At 44.7% G+C, this 20666-nt stretch overlaps 2 protein-coding genes across 2 annotated transcripts in view; one reads left to right on the top strand and one right to left on the bottom strand.

Moving 5' to 3' along the window:
- The window catches only part of LOC147451819 (Pyridoxal phosphate (PLP)-dependent transferases superfamily protein), a 213511-nt gene that overhangs the window by 20853 nt on the left and 171992 nt on the right, over window positions 1-20666 (top strand). The window lies entirely within an intron of this gene.
- The window catches only part of LOC147451822 (uncharacterized), a 29653-nt gene that overhangs the window by 1224 nt on the left and 7763 nt on the right, over window positions 1-20666 (bottom strand). The gene's annotated exons all lie outside the window — the stretch shown is intronic.

The raw sequence follows: 20666 nt of genomic DNA, 5'->3' as shown, positions 1-20666 counted from the left end.
CTGCTGTCCAAAAATGCTATGGGCTGAAATCTGATGCGGGTCCAAAAACGCTGATTTTTGGGGCTGTTTCTGTGGGTCTTTGTCACCGAAATTCTGCAGGTTTAGGGCTGATAACAGGGATTCTTCAAGGCTGAAAACTGATGGTCTTTACCGGGCTGAATCTACTACCTTTTAGGGCTGATCTTGCAGGTACTTCACTGATGAAAAACGTTGCATGCTGAATCTGCGAAGGCTGAAATTGGGACCAAAAACGCTAGAGGCTGAAGTTCCCAAAAACGCTAGGCTGAGGTTTTCTGCTGGCGAGGATGCTGATGCAAAAATGCTATCTGTTGGGATCTTCTGGCGATGGTGTCTAGATGCAAAAACGCAGGCTTATGCTCTGCAAAAACGCTAGGCTTGAGAGGATCTTGCGGGGGAATCTTGCTTCTTGCTTGGAGGAAATCCACCAAGTAGTCTTGTTGAGAAGTTGCCTGCTGAGCTTGGCTCCTGTTGCCTCTTCTGCCATTTAGTGCTAACTTTGGTTTGTTTATATATTTTCTTACCCAAATTGCCCTACCTACTTTTGTTGGAAAGTCACTTAAATTAATAAGTGAAAAATGTCAAAAATAGGTAAAATAGGCTAAATGCATTGGAAAATTCTCCTGAAGGATTCTGATGGGAATGCTTATGATCATGCTGTGTGCAACTAGAGGATATGCATCTACACTCAGTGATTGGGTATGCACGGTCTACGAATAGACTCACAAAAGTGCCAGATCACTTCTAATCTAGACTGACTGGACCGTCTGAACCATGATCATGTTGTAGCTTGTCCACGGACACATAGGGTTGGATGTGTCACGTGACAAGGAGAGCAACCTGCAAGCCAACTCTCTCTCTCCAGAAGCTCATCCCAAGAGGGGACACCCGTTTTTGAGGTTGGAGGCTGATTTTGAGTTATTGTGCTCGACAGTGTGTGTGTGAGTAGTGGGTGCAGGTGATCACAACTTTAATGGAAAGCTTGCCTTCTCCCGTGTCTCCTGTAGCTTTGCATATATGGTAATGCCCCACTAGTTGGGCTTCTCAGATGACCATGTACAGTTCTCGGGGTTTTATGCGCGTTTTCCAAGGCAAGAGCGTTCTGTACAAGAACCGAATTAGCTAATTGCTAATCCCCTTTAAGTACGCACAATTCTATCTCGAAGGAATGCGAAATGGAGAGGTTTCACGCGTGAAAACTCGTCCGAGCTACAAGGGAACTGTCCCATTGCGTGGGGAGCTTCTGAGAAACGCGTAGACGTGTTTGCTTTGCTCAAAATGATGCGAAACAAAAAATTACAGCTTGCTGTAATTTTCTGCATGTTTAGGGTTTCACACCCTAAACTGCAAGATATCACGAGGGAGCCTCGTGAAAGCCTTGGGTGCTCGTACAAGACAATTTTGAGAGATTTTTAGCGAGAAATCTCGTCTAATTCAAAGGACAAGCGACCCTACAAGTGCAGGAGCTCGAGGGCTTAGTTTTAATGCCTATAGGTCTAGGAGCTTATGGGAAGCTAGGGAATCACCAAACTTGTGTTTTGGTGCAAATTGGAGACCAAAAACTGAGATTTCAGCTTGCTGTAAAGTGCGTGGAAAGTTATTTTCGTCACTGTCTATGTGTGTTGCTCTCTCTTAAAACAACCGTATTGCACGATGCTCATGATTCTCTCACGGGTGGGCACAGGGAATGAACACCACTTTGGAAAAAATAGAAACATTCTTTTATTGGCCTAAAATGCAAAAAGGTGTGTATTGATATGTCACACAGTGCACCATTTGTCAAAAAGTAAAAGCTCCTTGGGGTAAGCAGCAAGGCCTCTTGCTACCGCTGGCTATTCCCGACGGGCCTTTTCAGGACATTTCTATGGATTTTGTGACTAACCTCCCACTTAGTTTGCATTCAAGAAATACTCAAATGTTTGACAATTGTTGACCGTTTGAGCAAATTTTGCATGTTGATTCCTTGTAAGGCCACAATCACTGTACAAGATGTAGCACGGTTGTTCATTAAGCATTGGTACCACCTTTGTGGTTTGCCAAAGTCCATTGTTTTAGATAGGGGTGGTAAGTTCACGTCAATTATTTGGCGAGCTCTCTTTGACAATTTTGGCACAAAGTTTAAGTTTTCATCCGCTTTTCATCCACAGTCAGATGGTCAAACAGAAATTTACAATCAGTTGGCTTTTGATGTTTTAAAGTCATATGTGCATGATTAACAGTCTCATTGGGAGCTCTATCTCCCATTAGTCCAAGCAATTTTGAATGACTTATTTCTCTGCCATTGGTGGAACTCCGTATGAGGCAGCGTTTGGCCGTCCGTTCCAGTCATTTTTGACTCGCTCGGTCAGTCAATTGCGTGATGCCAATGTTGAAAGTCAGTCGTCGGATGAGATTTCTGAGAGTATGAAGCTTCGGCTAAGCAAGGCTCAAAAGTCTTATTCACGGCAGGCTAACAAGCATCGTCAGGAGGTTACTATCAAGGAAGGGGATTGGGTCTATTTGAGAATCATAAAGCAACGTCTTAAGCAAGTTGGAAAGAAGTGTCCTAAGTTGTCTTTCAGAATGTATGGTCCATTTCCTGTCATAAAAAAGATAAATGAGGTTTCTATAAAATTGCAATTGCCTAACTCATGGTCAATGCACAACGTTTTCCATGTTTCTTGGTTGAAAGTGTTTCAGGGTACACATTCAAAGGACATTTCCGAAGAAGAAGAACCAAAGATCATCGACGAAGCCGAAGTCATGGAGCCGAAGCAAGTGTTGTTGCATCAGTTTCGCCATGGCTCAAAGAAGCAAGTCAGATAGTATTTTTTGAAGTTCAAGGATCGAGGAACCCACGAGACAGTGTGGGTCGATGAAGAATTTTTCAGAGATTATCTAGAGTTGTTGTTAGACTACAAGGAAGCCATGCAGTACGGTACCAATACCTCACATTGAAAAGGAGGGGATGTCACGTGCACATCTAACCCTAATGTGTATGTGGACAAGCTACACCAGATCTAGGGTTCAGGTCAGCAGGTTTGGCATGTCTTGGCTATTTAGAGTGTGTAACTCCCATCATTGGAAAAATACGTCTGCATATTCAATCATATATGGACATCTGTACAACCTACCACGTGGCAGCTCCGCGATCTTCGTCGGAATTTACGGGACCTTGTCCGTGCAGTAGTGCCATGTTAGCATTTGGCTGGATTTCGGGTAGGCAGCAGAGAGTGTATGCTTGTGTTGTGGGCACGCAACGTCATAGTTTGTGACATACCCCCCTCTTGAAAGCATTGTAATCGCCCTCGATTACGCCTGCAAAACAAACAAAAGCCAATAACTGCCTTAGCTAACACTGATTGTTAGTATCGATGCACTAGGAACACACATCTTGCACAAGTACCAATCGACAGTCACATCACCCAACATCGCTAGACATCACAGGACATCACATGACAAATCACATTCAACATTCATTCGGATCTTAGACCATGATTTATTAGCAATGCAGTTAGCAATCGCATCTAGATCCACTCAGGAGCTCATAGATGCCCAATCGACTAACCCCTATTGCAACCATGTCTATTCGAGATCATTTATTCCAAAACGTTGCAGTCATTTCGTTTATCAGTTCTTGCACTTAAAAACAAGTCAAGAACAAATCAGTTTCATATTCAGGAAATTCCATTTCATAAAGTCATACAACAAAATATTGTCAGCTCTCAGTATCCCTGAAGCTCAAAGAGACATCAGTGACTCTTGTATTCTAAAATTCGAGGCATTTGTTGACAAAGGAGCGGAGTAACTCCCCTCTTGTGCATCCCACTGCACCAGATCTGTGGCCAAGCTGAATTCTGGGTTCCATTTGGAATAGACTATGCTACAACAAAAGCTTCAAGGTAAAGGTTCACAATCTGAGGAGTATCTGCTAGGTCCTCCTCCTCCATCCACTTCGCATCCAATGCAGGATAGTTCTTGAATTTAACCAAGAACCACCTTCTTACTTTACCCTTATTCTTTGTGTTTTATGTGCCAAAATCTGTTTAGGAACAAGGATCTCCTCGTTTTCTTCCACTTCGAGTTGCTCATCAGGCTCCCCATCTTCAGGCACATCACCTTTGAAAGGTTTCAAGAGACTCACATGAAATGCATTGTGAATCCTCCAAGTGTCGGCCCATTGTTAGATAAAGAAACGTTAGCAATTTTGCGAGAGTTTAGTGACTGTTTTTCTGATTCATTATTGTCTCAGTTGCTGCCTTAGGGTCATGCGATAGATTTGGTGTCAGGTTGTGATCCTCTAAATAAACCTCCTTACAGGGTTAGTGTGGCCCAACAGAAAGAGATTATGGACCAGGTAGAGGAGTTGTTAGAAAAAGGGCGGATTCAACCTAGTTCTTCATCCTTTTGCTCTGTAGTGCTCTTAGTGCAGAAGAAAGATGGCTCTTGGCACATGTGTATTGACTAACTTTTAGTAGGATAGATCTTAAAAGTGGATACCATCATATTCGTATCAGGCCGGAGGACGTGCATAAGACTGTGGTTAGAATGACATTTGGTCTCTATGAGTTCTTAGTGATGCCATTTGGTCTTACAATTGCCCCTGCTACGTTCAATAGGATGATGGATAGAATTTTCCGTCCACATCAAAAGTTTGTTGACACATTCTTGGATGAGATAATAGTCTATTTGAATAATGAAGAGGAGCACACACATCATTTGACCATTGTGTTCGAAGAGTTACGCAGTCACAGCTTGCTCATCAACCCCAACAAAAGTGAATTCTTCTTGGAAGAGATCCACTTTCTAGGCCACATAGTGTCAAAGGATGGCGTCCGAATGGATCCCGCTAAGTTCGAAGCGATCAAGACATGGCCAGCTATGAAGACTGTGCATGATATCCGTAGCTAAAACCGGCCCGTAGGGCGGTAGACATAGGCTTTCACCCGAAACTTTACTTTAGACTTTAGGACTAGGGTCACTCAGAAATTTTGCAAAGAAAAACCTGTTAACAGGAAGTGTTAAGAACCTGTTAACAGGAATTAACACTTCAAAGCGCACAGCTCGGAAGTTAGAATGCTCCGAGCATACGCCGACAACCTGTAGGCCCCAAGAATTGGTGCCCCTTTCGGCATTTCTTTATTCCTTTAGAGGGTAAAGTTACAAAACTAGAGTCCTGGGGATCTTCACCTGTATCCAACTAGATTACACCTGTTTTGGAAAAATTTCGGCAGCATAACGGCCCCAAAACTCGCCCTAAACAAATCCCCTTGCTAGAACTCACTTCCAAGGACTTAAACCCCCTGTTTTCAGCCCAAAAACAGCAATTACAGCTTGATGTATTTACTGGTTTTTGCCCTGTTTTCAGCCCTAAACAGTCCTTGAACTGTCCTCTAACAATGGGGCATTGTTCCCCATGGTTCTGGCATCCGAATGGCTAAAAAGAAGTCCAAATTCAGCGCATAACCAGCACTGAAAACGCACCTATACGGTGAGGTTATCACCCTCACCGGTGCCTGCTTTTGGAGCAACAGTTAGTTACTCCTGTTTTTGCCCAGAGAGGCTCCTGCCTCAGCAAAAACGCATATGACCACACAGCTTTACATAAGTCAAATGAAGAGCCCTCTTGAGGGGCATCACATTTCTGCACGTAGGGGAGAGAGAGAGAGAGAGCAGTGTAAGGTGTGCAGGACATGACTTCTTGCACTACACTGTACATGAGAGGGAAAGCTTGCAGTCAATAGCTCTTAACCTGACAGGTTCTCAATGAAGCATCCCCCAAGCATAAATCAAGTCTCCTCTCTTCTGCGCTTGGCCTATAATGCATCTGTGAACTAATAGATGCAAGAGGGAAGAGTTCCATGGTTGCGAAAACCTGTGTATCATTGAAGACGCAGCAAAACAGCCCTGTAAACACGCATCTGATGCCTTCCAATGCTGAAAATGAGCTCCTTGGTCCTAGGTAAAGTCGTGGGAAGCTAATGACTTTGCAGCAGAGTAATAAAATGTTCCTCTTGTCATTCCGGAGCTAATGACGCGAACAAATTTCATGGCCCAAAATAGCAGCTCCCTAAATTTTAGGAGATGCTTTCATTGGACTCTAGCTGGTCATTTGACCATCTTTCACCCACTGGGACCACATCCAAAAATGCAATGTAGCTCAGTTCTCGGGTGATTTTCTCTGGGTGACCCCACACTGGCACTGTGTCTCGATTGAGTTAATTTCCTAGTATCCACCAATTTATTAAGTGGGGCGAGGGGACCTAAATGACTTTGAACTGAGCCTAGACACCCTTTTACTACTGGAATTCCAGTGCCGACCAACTTCCCATCTGCGGGTGAAACTACTGTTTCACAGTGGCTATACAATGTCCGGCCATTTGCAACATCAAAAAGAGGGTCCCAAAAATTAAACAAAAATCATCGGAAAGAAACCAACAACTCAAGTTAGCAATTGCCACGTCCTCGTGACAGTAGCTCCTTGGGTTATGTTCCTATTACATAAGATTTATTCGAAACAGTTGGAAACACTACCTGCTAGGTGTTGATTTTGTTGTCCAAACAGATCATCAAACCTTGCCATCGCAGGCAAAGCTTTCAGAAAAGCGTATACAATGGGCAAACATTTTGTCTATGTTTCACTTTGAGATTGTGCATGTGGAAGGCAAGAATGTTGTGGCTGATGCGTTGTTAAGAAAGCCACAAATTTGAGCTGTGTCAATTCCTTATCATCATGAGCTTGATGATATGAAGGAAAAGTATGTGACTGATGAAGATTTTGGATGCATGGCAGATGATGTGTCACTAGGCCATTGCGACATTAGGTTATGGTAGAAAGTCATGTCCCACCGTATGCAGGGTATCACGGTATAGATGCAATAGTGAAAGCAGTCGAGACATTCTTTTATTGGCCTACTTTAAGGAGAGATGTGGATGCCTTTGGTGTGAGCATGCGTAATTTGCCAAAAGGTCAAGTTTGACAGGCAAAAGGCATGAGGGTTGTTACAACCACTGCCTATTCCAGATAAGCCACGGGAAACTATTGCTATGGATTTTATCTTGATCTTCCGAGAACGCCGATAAGGAATGATGGTGTAAGGACATTAGTTGGAGCTTCAACAAACATGCCCTTTATTCCTGTCAAGAAGAAGATAAAATCTGATCAGATGGCACGATTGTTCAAACTTCATATACAATGTTTTGAAGTATCGTGGTATGCCACAATCAATTGTCACGGATCGTGATCATTGCATGACGAGCCTATTTTGGAGAGGCTTGTTTGAAAATATGGGCACTACGCTCAAGTTTTCATCCTCGTTTCATCCACAAACTAATGGACATTCAGAAGAGGATGTTTTAGGTCTGCTTGTGTATTAGGGATGGGCACCACGTGCCAACGGAAAAGTTTGGACTGAACAACTTTAAGCACTTCAAATAACAACTGAACTGAAAGAGATGCACGACACACGAGACGAGGAGTGACGGAGTTCCACCCCAAGAGAGCATTGGCTCCAAACGCTGACGCCCCTTTCGGTATTTCTTTATATTGCTTGAACTAGTACAACGCAGGTACTCCATCCTATGCACCTCCATGCTGGAGCGTGCGAGAGAATGAGCCCTTGGCTCATATTTAGAGGCCCTTGGCCTATGAAAAGCAGTTACTTGAAAAGCTTTATCCTATAGTTCCAAAATCACTAGCGCCAAAAACTGCCAGCACGGTCTGCAGAAATCCGTACAGCTGCCACGTCATTAGTGTAAAATGCGAAAATCTGTACAGATTGCCATGTCATCAGGTCGGGGCAAAATCTGAAAACTCTGTACAGCCTCTGCATGCTCTCACTTTATTACTCAAGCCTTTTATGTGTGTATCCTGCTTTGTTTTGATGTCTTAGGTCACTTGGGCCCCATCGGACGGGGCCCCATAAGCATAGTTACCAGGAACAGGAACGCGGAACGGGAACGGGAACGCGGAACGGGAATGCGGAACAAAATGCCATTCCCTGTTACGGGTACTCACGTTTGAAACACGGAACGGGGATTCGGAACGGGAACTTGGAATGGGAACAGGGAACGAAGACCTGAAAACCGCCATTCCCTGTTACTATGCCCATAAGTTGGTGGAAGCTCCTCTTCAAAAATAGGCCACTCGGCAAGACTTTGCGAGTTGGTAAAACTTCTTCTGCTGCTTCTGCTTCTTCTGATGCGTCTTCTTAGGGATTAGGCCCCTCGGCCGAGATCTGCAGGTTGGGTCCGTTCTCCCATTTTGCACATAAAGGATAAGATTTTTGAAGCAGATCGATATATAAAATATGGATGAAATGTATAAGAAAATTAAGCTTGTCTTGGAGACAATGTTGGAGACAATGTAACCTTGAAACGCGATTCAGCAGGCCTAAAACGTGGAACGGATGTAACGGCCGAAACGTTTCACCTGCAGTGTGAATCGCTTGGAGTGAAACGTCTTAAAAAAAAATTCCCTTTCGAGAATTTGGCCATTAAAAAGTTATTTATTTATTATGTATATGCTATTTCAAGGTAAACATAGCATGTGTCTCTACTCACAGCACTGTGAACACCTATTTTGCCTATACATAACTTTATATATACACAAAATTGGTGTTTCGGTCAGACGTCTCAATGAGGCCTTAGCCTAGGGTGAACCGTTTTGGGGTTAAATGCCACGTTTCGGGGTTACGCTGCTTGGAGAAGACTGAAGCAGTAGCTGACCTACAATAGATCAAGGTACGAGAGAAAACACTAGTAGAAAAAGAAAAACTTATAGCAGAGACTATCTTGAAGAACACCTTCCAACAAGTGTTGCTCTATGACAGGCTGCGGCTGCGGCTAGATGCGAGTTTTCGAAGTGACACCCTTGCCGTTATTCAATCGCTTTACCCCGAAGAAGGTTCTAGTGGTGGGCACCTTCCAACGCAACCATCAAAGTCTTATATGATACCCTACCCTGCTCCTATAATTAGTGAGGGGAGCAACGTCTCACGTGTCCATCTTGGGGCGGCAATTCTCAGGAGTGATAGTGGATGGTGGATTTGGCATCAACTTGATGCTTGAATTCACTATTGTCTTTAGGTCTGCAGCCTACCCGACCTGCTTCTTTCATAATTACGTTGGCCGACCATAGGACAGTCTACCCATTGGGCATAGTGGACAAGGTGCCTTTGCAGGTACAAGACTTTACCTTTAGTGTCACGAGGACGTGGCAGTTATTAACCATGTCACAGAGATGTGGCAACTGCTAACCTTGGTTGTTGGTTTCTTTCCAATGGGGTTTATTTTATTTATTTTGAGACCCTCTTTTTGAAGTAGCAAACGGTCGGACATTGTATGGCCAATGTGAACGGTAGATTCACCTGCAGACGGGAAGTGGTCGGCACTGGAATTCGTATGGTAAGAGGATGTCTAGGCTCAGAGCAAGATCATATAGGTCCCCCCGTCGCACTTAGCAAGTTGGTGGATACTAGGAAGTGAACTCAATTAAGGCATAAAGTCAGGTGGGACTACCAACAAAAAGTATCCGACAGTTGGGCCACATTGCATTTTTGGATGCGGTCCCAATGAGGATAGATGGTCAGAAGACCAGTGGGAGCCCAACGGAAGCATCTCCTAAAATTTAGGGAACTGCTATTTTGGGCCACGAAATGTGTTCGCGTCATTACCTTCGGTATGACTAGGGGAACACTTTACAACTCTGCCGCGAAGTCAACTGACGCACCAGTTGAGATATTTTTAGCAGGGAAAGTCCAAACTCGGAAACTGGGCGACGTGTCAGCTTGTGAGCGATTCTGCCACTCTGGGAGGCAAAAACGAGCTGCATATCATCAAAGGGGGCGCCATTTTCAGCCACAGGCGGATTGCAACAGGTACAGAAGCTATGGAATGCTTACCTTGCCCTCTATGTACAGTATGGTGACGGGAGTGATGCCCCGCACGCTACATACTGCTCTCTTTCTCCCCTACGTGCAGTTATGTGATGCCCCACAAGAGGGCTACTCATTTGACTGATGTACAGTTGTGTGGGTTCATGCTTTTGTGCTGAGGCAAGAGCCTCCTTGAGCAGGAACAGGGGTAGCTAACTGCTGCTCCAAAGCAGACACTGGTGAGGGTCATAACCTCACCGTACCGGTGCAAAATCAGTGCTGTGTATGCGCTGTAATTTGACTGTTTTTCAGCCATACGGACGCCAGGATCATTGGGAATCGTGCCCCACTGGCAAAGGACAATTAGGGGACTGTTTGGGGCTGAAAACAGGGCAAAAACCAGTAAATACAGCGTGCTGAATTTACTGTTTTTGGACAGGAATCAGAGGGTATACGATAGTGCAAGCGAGTTCCAGCAGGGGAATTGGTTTCGCGCAAGTTTTGGGGCTGTTATGCTGCCGAAATTTGGCCAAATCAAATGGTATCTAGGTGGATACACGTGAAAGATTCCCAGGACCTTACCTTGTAATTTACCCTCCTAAAGAATAAAGAAATACCGAAAGGGGCGCCAATTTTGGGGCTTACAGGTTGTCGGCGTCTGCTCGGAGCATTCTAGCTTCTGAGCCGTGTGTGAGTTGAAGTGTTAATTCCCATTACAGGTTCTCTTTGCAAAGTGCTCTGTGTGTGTGTATAAAGTAAAGAATTTCGGGTGAAAGCCAACGCCTACCGCCCTACGGGCCGGTTACATTTAGCTTGGATTTTGTTGTGGTTTGTCTTCCCTTGGTTCAGGGAGGATTTCCCTTGCGCATCGATAGACCATGGCTGCGGCACACTAAAGCACTACATGATTGGGGAAATGACACAACGTGGATACATACTCCTCACTCCCCAATGAAACCCATTCGACTTGAAGGAGGCATGGATCCAGTGGTGCAACATAGTTCTTTGTCAATGGAGTTCAACCTTGAATTGGAACAGACTATTCCACCTGACGGGTTAGAAGAAGACCTGTTGGAGTGGTTGGAAGCTACCAAGTCTATGCCTTGTTATGGGGCCTCTATTCAATCATTGCCTGAGGATACACCCACTTCCAATGTTTCTACAATAGCTGAGCCCATTGAGCCACACCTCAGCCAACAAGAAGGAAGCCTTTGGACTTGGTGAGCCTATAAAGAATCATAGAAAGGGAAAGAAATCTCCTTTACACGAGTTCACCCACACCTCAACCCTCCTCTCAGCCTCATGTGTATTTGACTATCTGACCAAGTCAAAGCTCTCCTTTGTGTCTGATGAACTATTGAAACCGGCCCGTAGAGTGGTAGACTTTAGCTTTCACCCGAATCTTTACTTGATAAACTATACTTGAACTTTGCGACACAGAGGAACTTCACGTATAAACTTGACTGGAATTAATACTTCAAAACAAAACACGGCTTGACAGCTAGGGCGCTTCCAAGTAGACAGTGACACCCTGTTGGCCCCAAAGACTGGTGCCCTTTTCGGTATTTCTTTATTCTTATTACACTTGAGAAAAACCTGTAAACTTCTACAAGCTGTACCACTTTTATCGGGCTGAAATTCCCCTACTCTAACTTGATTTCGGCAGCATATCCTTAGTAGAAGTCTCCATGGGCAAAATCTCAAGTAAACAGTGACTTTCCATGCACTTTAGAGCACTTTACAAAACCTGGCGAGAAATTACAGCACGCTGAAATCTCTGTTTTTGGCCTCCAATTTGCACCAAAACACCTCTTCGGTGATTCCCTAGCTCTTCCCCGAAGCTCTTGGGACTGTAGCCATCAAAATTGGCCAAAACCCTAACCTGCAAAAAATTACAGCAAGCTGTAATTCTGTGTGTTGCGCTCTGATTCGCGTGCCGATCACTCCTGTGGGTAGTCCTCGTGCTCCCGTAGTTGTAGGGTCACTTGCCCTTTGAATTAGACGAGATTTCTTGCAGAAATTTCTCCGAATTGTCATGTACAAGCACCCAAGGCTTTCTCGAGGCCCTTGGCATTACCTGTAGTTTAGGTGCGAAACCCTAAATCTGCAAAAAAACACAGCAGGCTGCACGCAATGGGACACTTCCCTTGTGAATTGGACCTGTTTTCATGTGAGAAAACTTTGCGTTTTCGCATTCCTTCGCGATGGAACTGTGCGTACCTGGAGGAGATTAGTAATTAGCTAATCCGGTTCGTGAAGGCTCTTGCCTTGGCAAACGCGCATGAAACCCCGGAACTGTACACGGTCATATGAGAAGCCCAACTAGAGGGGCATCACCATATGTGCGAAGGGGAGAGAGAGGTGCACGAGAGGCAATCATCGTGCTACATGAGTCAAGGGAGAAGGCAAGCTTTCCATTAAAGCTGTGAGCACTTGCACCCACTACTCACACACACACACACACACACACACACACACACACACACACACACACACACACACACACACACTGTGTAGCACACTGAAGTCCAAAAATCAGCCCCATCTTGGGAGAGACTTCTTGAACTTGACAATTGACCTGTAGGTTGCTCTCCTACTTCCATGTGTCCAGTTTGCTCCTTTTGGTTTAATTCCTAGTACCCACCAACTTATACAGTCTTGCTGAGGGGTCTTAATGACTTTAACGAAACCTAGCCACTTCTTTACAAGTCGGATTCCAGTGCTGATCGGCCCAACCATCTCGTGGCTGCCTGACCTTGACTCCTGCGGGTGAAACTCTGGACTAATGGCCGTTCCACACTGGCCATGCAATGTTCAGGCATTTGTGACTTCAACAAGAGGGTCCCAAAAATCAAATAAAAATCAAGGAAAAGAAACCAGCAAATATATATAGTGGTTGTCATAGTCTCGTGACATGCCCCCCCCTTAAAATCGCAAACGTCCTCGATTGCATGCCATATAGACATGCCATAAATGATTTAGTGTGGTAAACACCCTCTTATCATCGCATGTATCCGCAAGAAAGACTATCAAACATGTATACAAATGACTTATTGAGAATGTCAAACAATGTACACTGCTATTGCACTGAATCCTTATGTACATATTAAGTGCTAGCTCTATCATCACCCCTCTTTTGAGCACGTGTTAAGCCCTATCATCACCCCTCTTATCATCGCATGTATCCGCAAGAAAGACTATCAAACATGTGTACAAATGACTTATTGAGAATGTCAAACAATGTACACTGCTATTGCACTGAATCCTTATGTACATATTAAGTGCTAGCTCTATCATCACCCCTCTTTTGAGCACGTGTTAAGCCCTTTGACCTTTGCTCTACATAAGTGATATGAGTTGGAGAATACATGGGTTGTAAACCAAAAGCTTCAAGGTAAAGCTGCAAAGCTGCAATTAGATTTGATGACTCTATCAGCTCACTTTTTTGGTCCACTTTGCATCCATAGGTGGATAGGGGGGTTCCTACAAGCATCGGACAGCTCTCATGCTCCCCTTAACTTTTCTTTCTTAAGGCCTGTCTTCTAGAAGACTCGACTGAGTCTTCAGCCTTCTCTGCATTTTTTGACCCTTGCGAAGCTTTTGGAGTCGCTTTTGCGAAGGACCTCTTTGCTGAATTTTTCTTTGACTGACCCCCTTTCACTTTGCCCTGACATCCATTGTCTTCTCCCTTCAACAAGGCATGACCAACGTTGACAACTTCCATAAGTTGAGTAAGGGTGGCACTTGATTTTTTGTACAATAGTCTCGAAGCCCTTTAGGCAACCCACAAACAATACTTCTCAATCTGTTGTCACAGGACGTGCCATCTGCTAATTGTTGTCACGAGGACGTGGCAACTGTTAACCTTAGTTGTTGGTTTCTTTCCGATGATTTTTATTTAATTTTTGGGACCCTCTTTTTGAAGTCACAAATGGCGGACATTGCATGGCTAGTCTGAAACGGTCGAGGGCCGAGAGTTTCACCTGTAGTTGGGAAGGGTAGGTCACCACGAGATGGTCGGGCCGACCGGCACTTGAATCCGAGCAGTAAAAGGGTGTCTAGGCTCTGTTCAAAGTCATTTAGGCCCCCTCGCTACACTTATAAGTCGGTGGGTACTAGGCATTAACTCAAAAGAGGCTAAGTGGACACATGGTGGCTCCTGAGCAAACATGCAAAGCCAGCATGAAGAGGGGGCGCCCAAATCAAGAGAGGAGGCTGATTTTACACATGGTGAGCTCTACAGTGTGTGTGAGTAGTTGGTGCAGTTGATGAAGCTTTAATGGAAAGCTTGCCTTCTCCCTTGCACTATGTAGCGCGATGATTCTGCTCTCGTGCACCTCTCTCCCCTTTTGAATATAGAAACGTGATGCCTAGCTCGAGGGCTTTTCATCTGTATGTACAATTGTGTGGGTTCATATGCGATTGCCGAGGCAAGAGCCTCTTGCACATGTATTGGATTAGCTAGTTGCTAATCCCCCGCAGGTACAAGTGAATTCGGGGAGATTTCACACGAGAAATCTCGTTCGAATTAAAGGGCAAGTAGCCCTACAGGTGCGGGAGCTCGAGGACTTGCTATAGATGTGACCGCCTTGCGAAACAGAGCCTAAAAGAGAGAAATACAGCCTATGTGTATTTTTGCAAGTTTAGGGTTTCCGCCCTAAAGGGTCCGTAATACCCCTTGGAGGTCTTGGGACGCGAGGGGACTGTTGTGCAGGTGATCTGGCGCATTTCAGGGCAGAAAACAGAGAATTCAGCGTGCTGCAGATTCTCGCCAGGTTTTGCAAAGTGTCCGTATGCGTCGGGAAAGTCACTTTTTGCGTGGGGATATTGTCTGTGAAGCGTCCTAGTACTGTTATGTTGCCGAAATCGGGCCAGAACAGGTCATTTTTAGCCCGGATTATGGGGGACAGCTCGTAGGAAATCACAAGTTTTATTCCCTGTTTGAATATAATAAAGAATTACCGAAAGGGGCCCCAGTCTTTGGGGCCAACAGGTGTCGGCGTTTGCTTGGTAGCGCTCTAGCTTCCAAGCCGTGTGTGTTTCAAGTATCAATTCGTGTTATAGGTTTTTATTTGCAAAGTTTTCTCTGCGTCCTAAAGTCTAAAGTAGAGTTTCGGGTGAAAGCTACGTCTACCGCCCTACAGGCCGGTTTCATGGTTCGATCGCCGGGACAGAATCACTTTTTCCTCAAGAAGTGAGCCTTGGTTGGTTTGCGGCGAAGACAGAGAGTACAGGAACACGGGATTACACTATGGCCAACAAAGGGAAAGGCATTATGGAAGAGGGTTCCTCTTCACAAGACAGGCAGGTAATTCCTACAATGTTTGAGGTTGGCGAGAGTTCACGGCCACATCTGTGTGTACCTCTTGTTGATGTGAATGCTCCACCAGTGCAGGGCTTTATGACTGGGCAGCTTGAAAATGATGCGTTTAGGACTCAGTTGGTTGCCGCTGTGAATATGTTTTCTCGACTGGTGCGTAACCCAAGGTTTATGGAGTTTTTGCAAGCGCCACCAGTGCTACAACAAACAAGGCAACTCACACATCCAGTAGAGCCGGCTGAGGCTCAAGCCTAGGTACTTCATGCGTCCCAGCAGGATAGGGAGCACTCGCACGTTGTGGAGTCAGGGGCTCCAAGAAAGGTTCCTTTCGTCCATGAACAGGTGGTTAGGATGCCAACTTATAAGTCCATAGGTTTTGCAAGTTCAGACCGCAACCTTTCAGAGTCCACATGTTGCGTTAAATGGACAGGGAACCAGTTTCGAAGCAATGCAAAAGGTTTTTCCACCACCCACGTTACATCTTGGGTTTATTTTGGGGGTGGATCAATGTTTCAGAGCATGGCTGGTTGTGTGCCTGGAAATCAGCAATATATGCCGGGAACAGTGTTTGGGGGTATGCAAGGCATGGTGCCAAACCCCTTGTATGGTAATATCGGCATGCAGCAAGGCTTTTAGAGCAATTAGGGCCAGTTTGGGGTGCCAGAGGGCAATTTTGCAATGGCTGGATTTTCTGGACAGCAGCTAGATATGGTACTTATGAAGCAAAACGTCAATGGCCAAGGAATGCCGATAACCCCTATTACAGTGCCCATGTTGCAAAAAAATTCCTTATGACAATTTGGGGGCACTGGAAAAGCCAAAAGCTTACAAAGAAGGTGGCGCAGCTGTAAAGTTTAGCACTTTCAACGGCTTTGAGGATAAGGCAAAGGCTCTTACTTTTCTCCAACAATTTGATACAACTTATGCAAGAGGGAATTTTACAGAGGCCTCTAAGGTTAGGAAATCTGCCACTTTCTTGAAAGACAATGCGCTTACATGATACAAGCACCCACCACATGGGTATACTTCAAGCAAATGTTTGCATCTGTGTGGCTGTCAAATGAATTTGAAGCCGATGTCATGACGGATCGGCACCAACTCACCGTGGCTACTTGCAAGATCCTATAGGAGTACAATCGGAGGTCTTGCAAAACGTTGCTCTCAGTAACCTCCTACAGGTTTGTGCCACTGACAGAGCAGATTAAGAAGTATTGTTGTGGGCTGCCTAAAGGGCTTCGAGATTACTGTACAAAGAACAAAGTGGCTACCCTCACTCAGCTTATGGAAGTTGCCAACACTGGTCTTGCCTTGTTGAAGGGAGAGGACAGTGGGTTTCCGGGCAACGTGAAAGGGAGGCAGCAAAATAAAAATTCAGCAAAGAAGCTCTTTGTGAAAACGGCTCTTGAAGCGTCACAGGGGTCAGAAAAGGTCAACAAGGACAAGGACTCGGCCGGGACTTCTGGAGCGCAGACAAAGAAACAAGAAAAGGAAGCTTTTGTGCGTAAGTCGCTCGAGGAAAAGAAGGTCTTTATGGCTGAGAATAAATGCTTTATATGCGAGCAACCTGGTCACTTTGCTACAGATTGTCCACAAAGGAAAAGACCAGTTGACTCGGATGATAAAGAGGCCAAGCATGGATGCCGGCGAGTTATGCAGAGCATGGGGTAAAGTCAGAGACCAGACGACACTCATCTATTTTGATCCAGGTGCCAAAGACAACTTTATCTCACTAGAGTTAGCGCTGAAGCTGGGCATCAGAGCTAAGAGATGGGGTACACCGTACACGGCAAAGGCAGGGTTGGCATGTCTTGGCCGCTCAGAGTGTGTTACTCCCATCATTGGAAAGCTGCGTTTGCATATTCAGTTATATGTGGGCACAGAAGAGTTCTATATCATGCCATTGGAAGGGTGTGATGTGCTACTGGGAATCCCGTGGATGTTCAAGATACATGGCGTGCTGGATGTCTTCAGCAAAACGATCACCCTTCAACGTATGGGCAAAACTCATGTTTTGGATGTAAAGCTCAAAGGGGAGTCTGTCCCTATTGTATCTGCTTCGGCTATCACTTCTGTAATTAAGAATCATCTTTCTACGTACTTGATTTTTGCACGTGATGTTTCAGATAGTTGTCAGTTAAATTTATCTGTGTTTGATAAAGAAAGGTTAACATTTTTGCGTTTTTGATTCATTACCGTCACAATTGCCGCCGGAGAGGCCTGAGGACCATGGGATAGATTTGGTGCCAGGGTGTAGCCCACCAAACAGACGTTCCTACAGGATAGTGTGGCTCAACAGAAAGAGATTATGGGCTAGGTTGAGTAGTTTTTAGAGAAGGGGCTGATTCAGCCTAGTTCTTTACGTTTTTGCTCTCCAGTGCTCCTAGTGCAGAAGAAAGATGGCTCTTGCCGCATGTGTATTGACTACCGTGCGTTGAATGAGAATACCATCAAGAACAGGTTTCCTATCCCAAGGATTGATGATATTCTTGACCTTTAGAGGGTGCTGCAATTTTCAGCAGAATAGACCTTAAGAGTGGGTACCATCAAATTCGCATAAGGCCAAAGGATGTGCACAAGACTGCGTTTAGGATGACCTTTGGTCTTTAGGAGTTCCTAGTGATGCCCTTTGGTCTTACAAATGCTCGTGCTACGTTTAATAGGATGATGGACCGGATTTTCCGCTTGCATCAAAAGTTTGTTGGCACATTCTTTGATGACATGATAGTCTATTCGAAAAATGAAGAGGAGCATAGGCATCACTTACCATGTGTTGGAAGTGCTGCACAGTCACATGTTACTTGTCAATCCTAAGAAAAGCGAGTTCTTCTTAGAAGAGAATCACTTTCTTGGCCAAAAGGATGGTGTCCAAATGGATCCCTCAAAGGTTGAACGTATTAAGACATGGCCAGACTTAAAGATTGTGCACGATGTCGGAAGCTTCTTGGGATTGTGCTCATACTATAGAAGGTTTATCAAGAATTTTGGAGAGATAGCTTCCCCTCTTCATGCTTTGCAAAAGAAAAAGGTCACTTTCAAATGGACCCAAAAAGAGATTTCAGCTTTCAGTCTCTTAAAGGAAAAGTTCACTTCAGATCCAGTGATTGTTTTACCAGATCTTAAGAAGTCATTTGTGGTCTAGTGTGACATGTGTGGCAATAGCATCGGAGCAATGCTAATGCAAGACGGTCGGGTAGTAGCTTACGAGAGCAAATTCTGGCAAGGGCCAGAAAAGACTATGAGAAAGAGCTATTGGCCATCATTCATGCGCTCTCTAGTTGGAAGCACTACCTGCCAGGTGCTGATTTTGTTGTCGAGACAGATCATCAGGCCTTGCGATACTTCTTGACACAGTCAAAGTTATCCGAAAAGCATATGCGATGGGCAAACATTCTTTCTATGTTTCACTTCCAGATTATGCATGTGGAAGGCAAGAAGAATGTTGTGGCCGATGGGTTATCAAGGAAGCCACATTTCAGTTGTGTCAATTCCTTATCATCATGAGCTTGATGACATGAAGGAACATTATGCTACTGATGAAGATTTTGCAAGGATCTTTGAACAGTTGCAAGATGGGCAACGTCATGGCACTATCTCCTCAAAGACGGTTTTATGATGATGCATGGCAGACTTTGCGTCACTAGGCCATTGCGACATAAGGTCATGGTAGAAAGTCATGTCCCACCGTATGCAGGGCATCGTGGAATTGATGCGACAGTGAAAGCGGTAGAGACATTCTTTTATTGGCCTACTTTGAGGAGAGATGTGGATGCCTGTGTGCGAGCATGCGTGATTTGCCAAAAGGTCAAGTTTGACAGGCAAAAGGCACCAGGGCTATTACAGCCACTGCCGATTCCGGATAAGCCACGTGAAAGCATTGCTATGGATTTTATCTTTGATCTTCCAAGAATGCCGACAAGGAATGATGGTATATGGACCATTATTTGCAAGCCCATTTTATCAGGATGAAGATAAAATCTGACCAGATGGCATGGTTGTTCATGTACAATGTGTTTAAGTACCATGGTATGCCACAATCGATTGTCAGTGATCGTGATCCTCGCATGACAAGTTTGTTTTGGAGAGGATTGTTTGAGAACATGGGCACTACGCTGAAGTTCTCGTCTGCGTTTCATCCACAAACTGATGGACAGTCAGAAGAGGCTAATTCTATTTTCTTGGATCCGTTGAAATGTTATGTGTCAGATAATAAGGGCAAGTTGGAACAATATTTGCCTATGCTTGAGTATGTGTACAACAATACGGTGCATTCGTCCACATGCAAGGCACCTTTTGAGATCGTTGAAGGTGGCAAAAAGGTTCCTCCCATTTTGCATTCAAAGGACAAGATCTTTGAGGGAGATCGATATGTTGAATACATGGATGAAATGTATAAGAAAATCAAAGTTGCCTAGAAGACTTAGGCAAAGCAGAAAATGGCTGTTGATTGTCACCGTCGTGAATTACTGTTTTCACTTGGTGATTGGGTACTTTTATGGTTTGAAAAGGGAAGGTTAAAGAAGATGAAGGGCAAGGAAAGGTTGTTCCTGAAGCTCAGCATGCGTTACTGTTTATGGGCCTTTTCAAGCGCTTGATCAGATCAGCGATGTTGCTTATAGGCTGAAATTTCCTGACACTTGGAAGATTCATAATGCGTTTCACGTGAGTCTTCTAAGACCCTTTGTGGGTGATGTGCGAGAAGATATGCCATAGGAAGATCAGCCAGAGGTCGATGAACTTGATGAGATCTTGATACCTGAGCAGATTTTGACACATGAAGAAAGAAAAGTTAAGGGACAGGTTGCAAGACGCTATTTGGTGAAGTTCAAGAACTATCCACCTATGGATGCAAAGTGGATGGAAGAGCATGAATTGTTAGAATCACCAAATGTATTGCAACTTTACCTGGAGGCCTTTGGGTTACGACCCACGTATGCCTCAACCCATTATATGCAAATGTAACAGACTTGGACACTCCAAGTCAAGAATCAACCGCGACAGCACCAAATAACCACTTCAAAACAATTCACAGATCACAATAGATTTGCACTGGCCTGGCGGAGTTCCGTGCCTAGAGATATTGGCCCCAAAGACTGGCGCCCCTTTCGGTATTTCTTTTTGTATTAATCAATCATCAAAGTACAAGAGAGCGGTTAGGGTTTCACTCTCAGACTCTGCGTCCAGATGCTCTGAGAAGTGAGGCCCTCACCACTAATTTAAAGGTTACAAGGGATGCCCAAAAGCATAGCCCCAAAAGCTTCAAATCAAAAGCAATTGCTCTCTCTCTCTCTCTCTCTCTCTCTCTCTCTCTCTCTCTCTCTCTCTCTCTCTCTCTCTCTCTCTCACAGAGAGTCAAAACTTGAAAGCAAAAGCATTCTCTCTCTCTTTCTCATATTGTAGAGAAAAAGCAAAATTTGCGTCGCTCATCATTTTCAAATTATTATTATTATTATTATTATTTTTAATAGCCTCCGTGA

Source organism: Adiantum capillus-veneris, chromosome 8, assembly GCF_014529385.1.
Source record: "Adiantum capillus-veneris isolate H3 chromosome 8, ASM1452938v2, whole genome shotgun sequence".
In the NCBI taxonomy this organism is placed as follows: Eukaryota; Viridiplantae; Streptophyta; class Polypodiopsida; order Polypodiales; family Pteridaceae; genus Adiantum; species Adiantum capillus-veneris.
The sequence above is the reverse complement of the archived record's forward strand: the minus strand, read 5'-3'. Positions and strand labels throughout refer to the sequence as shown.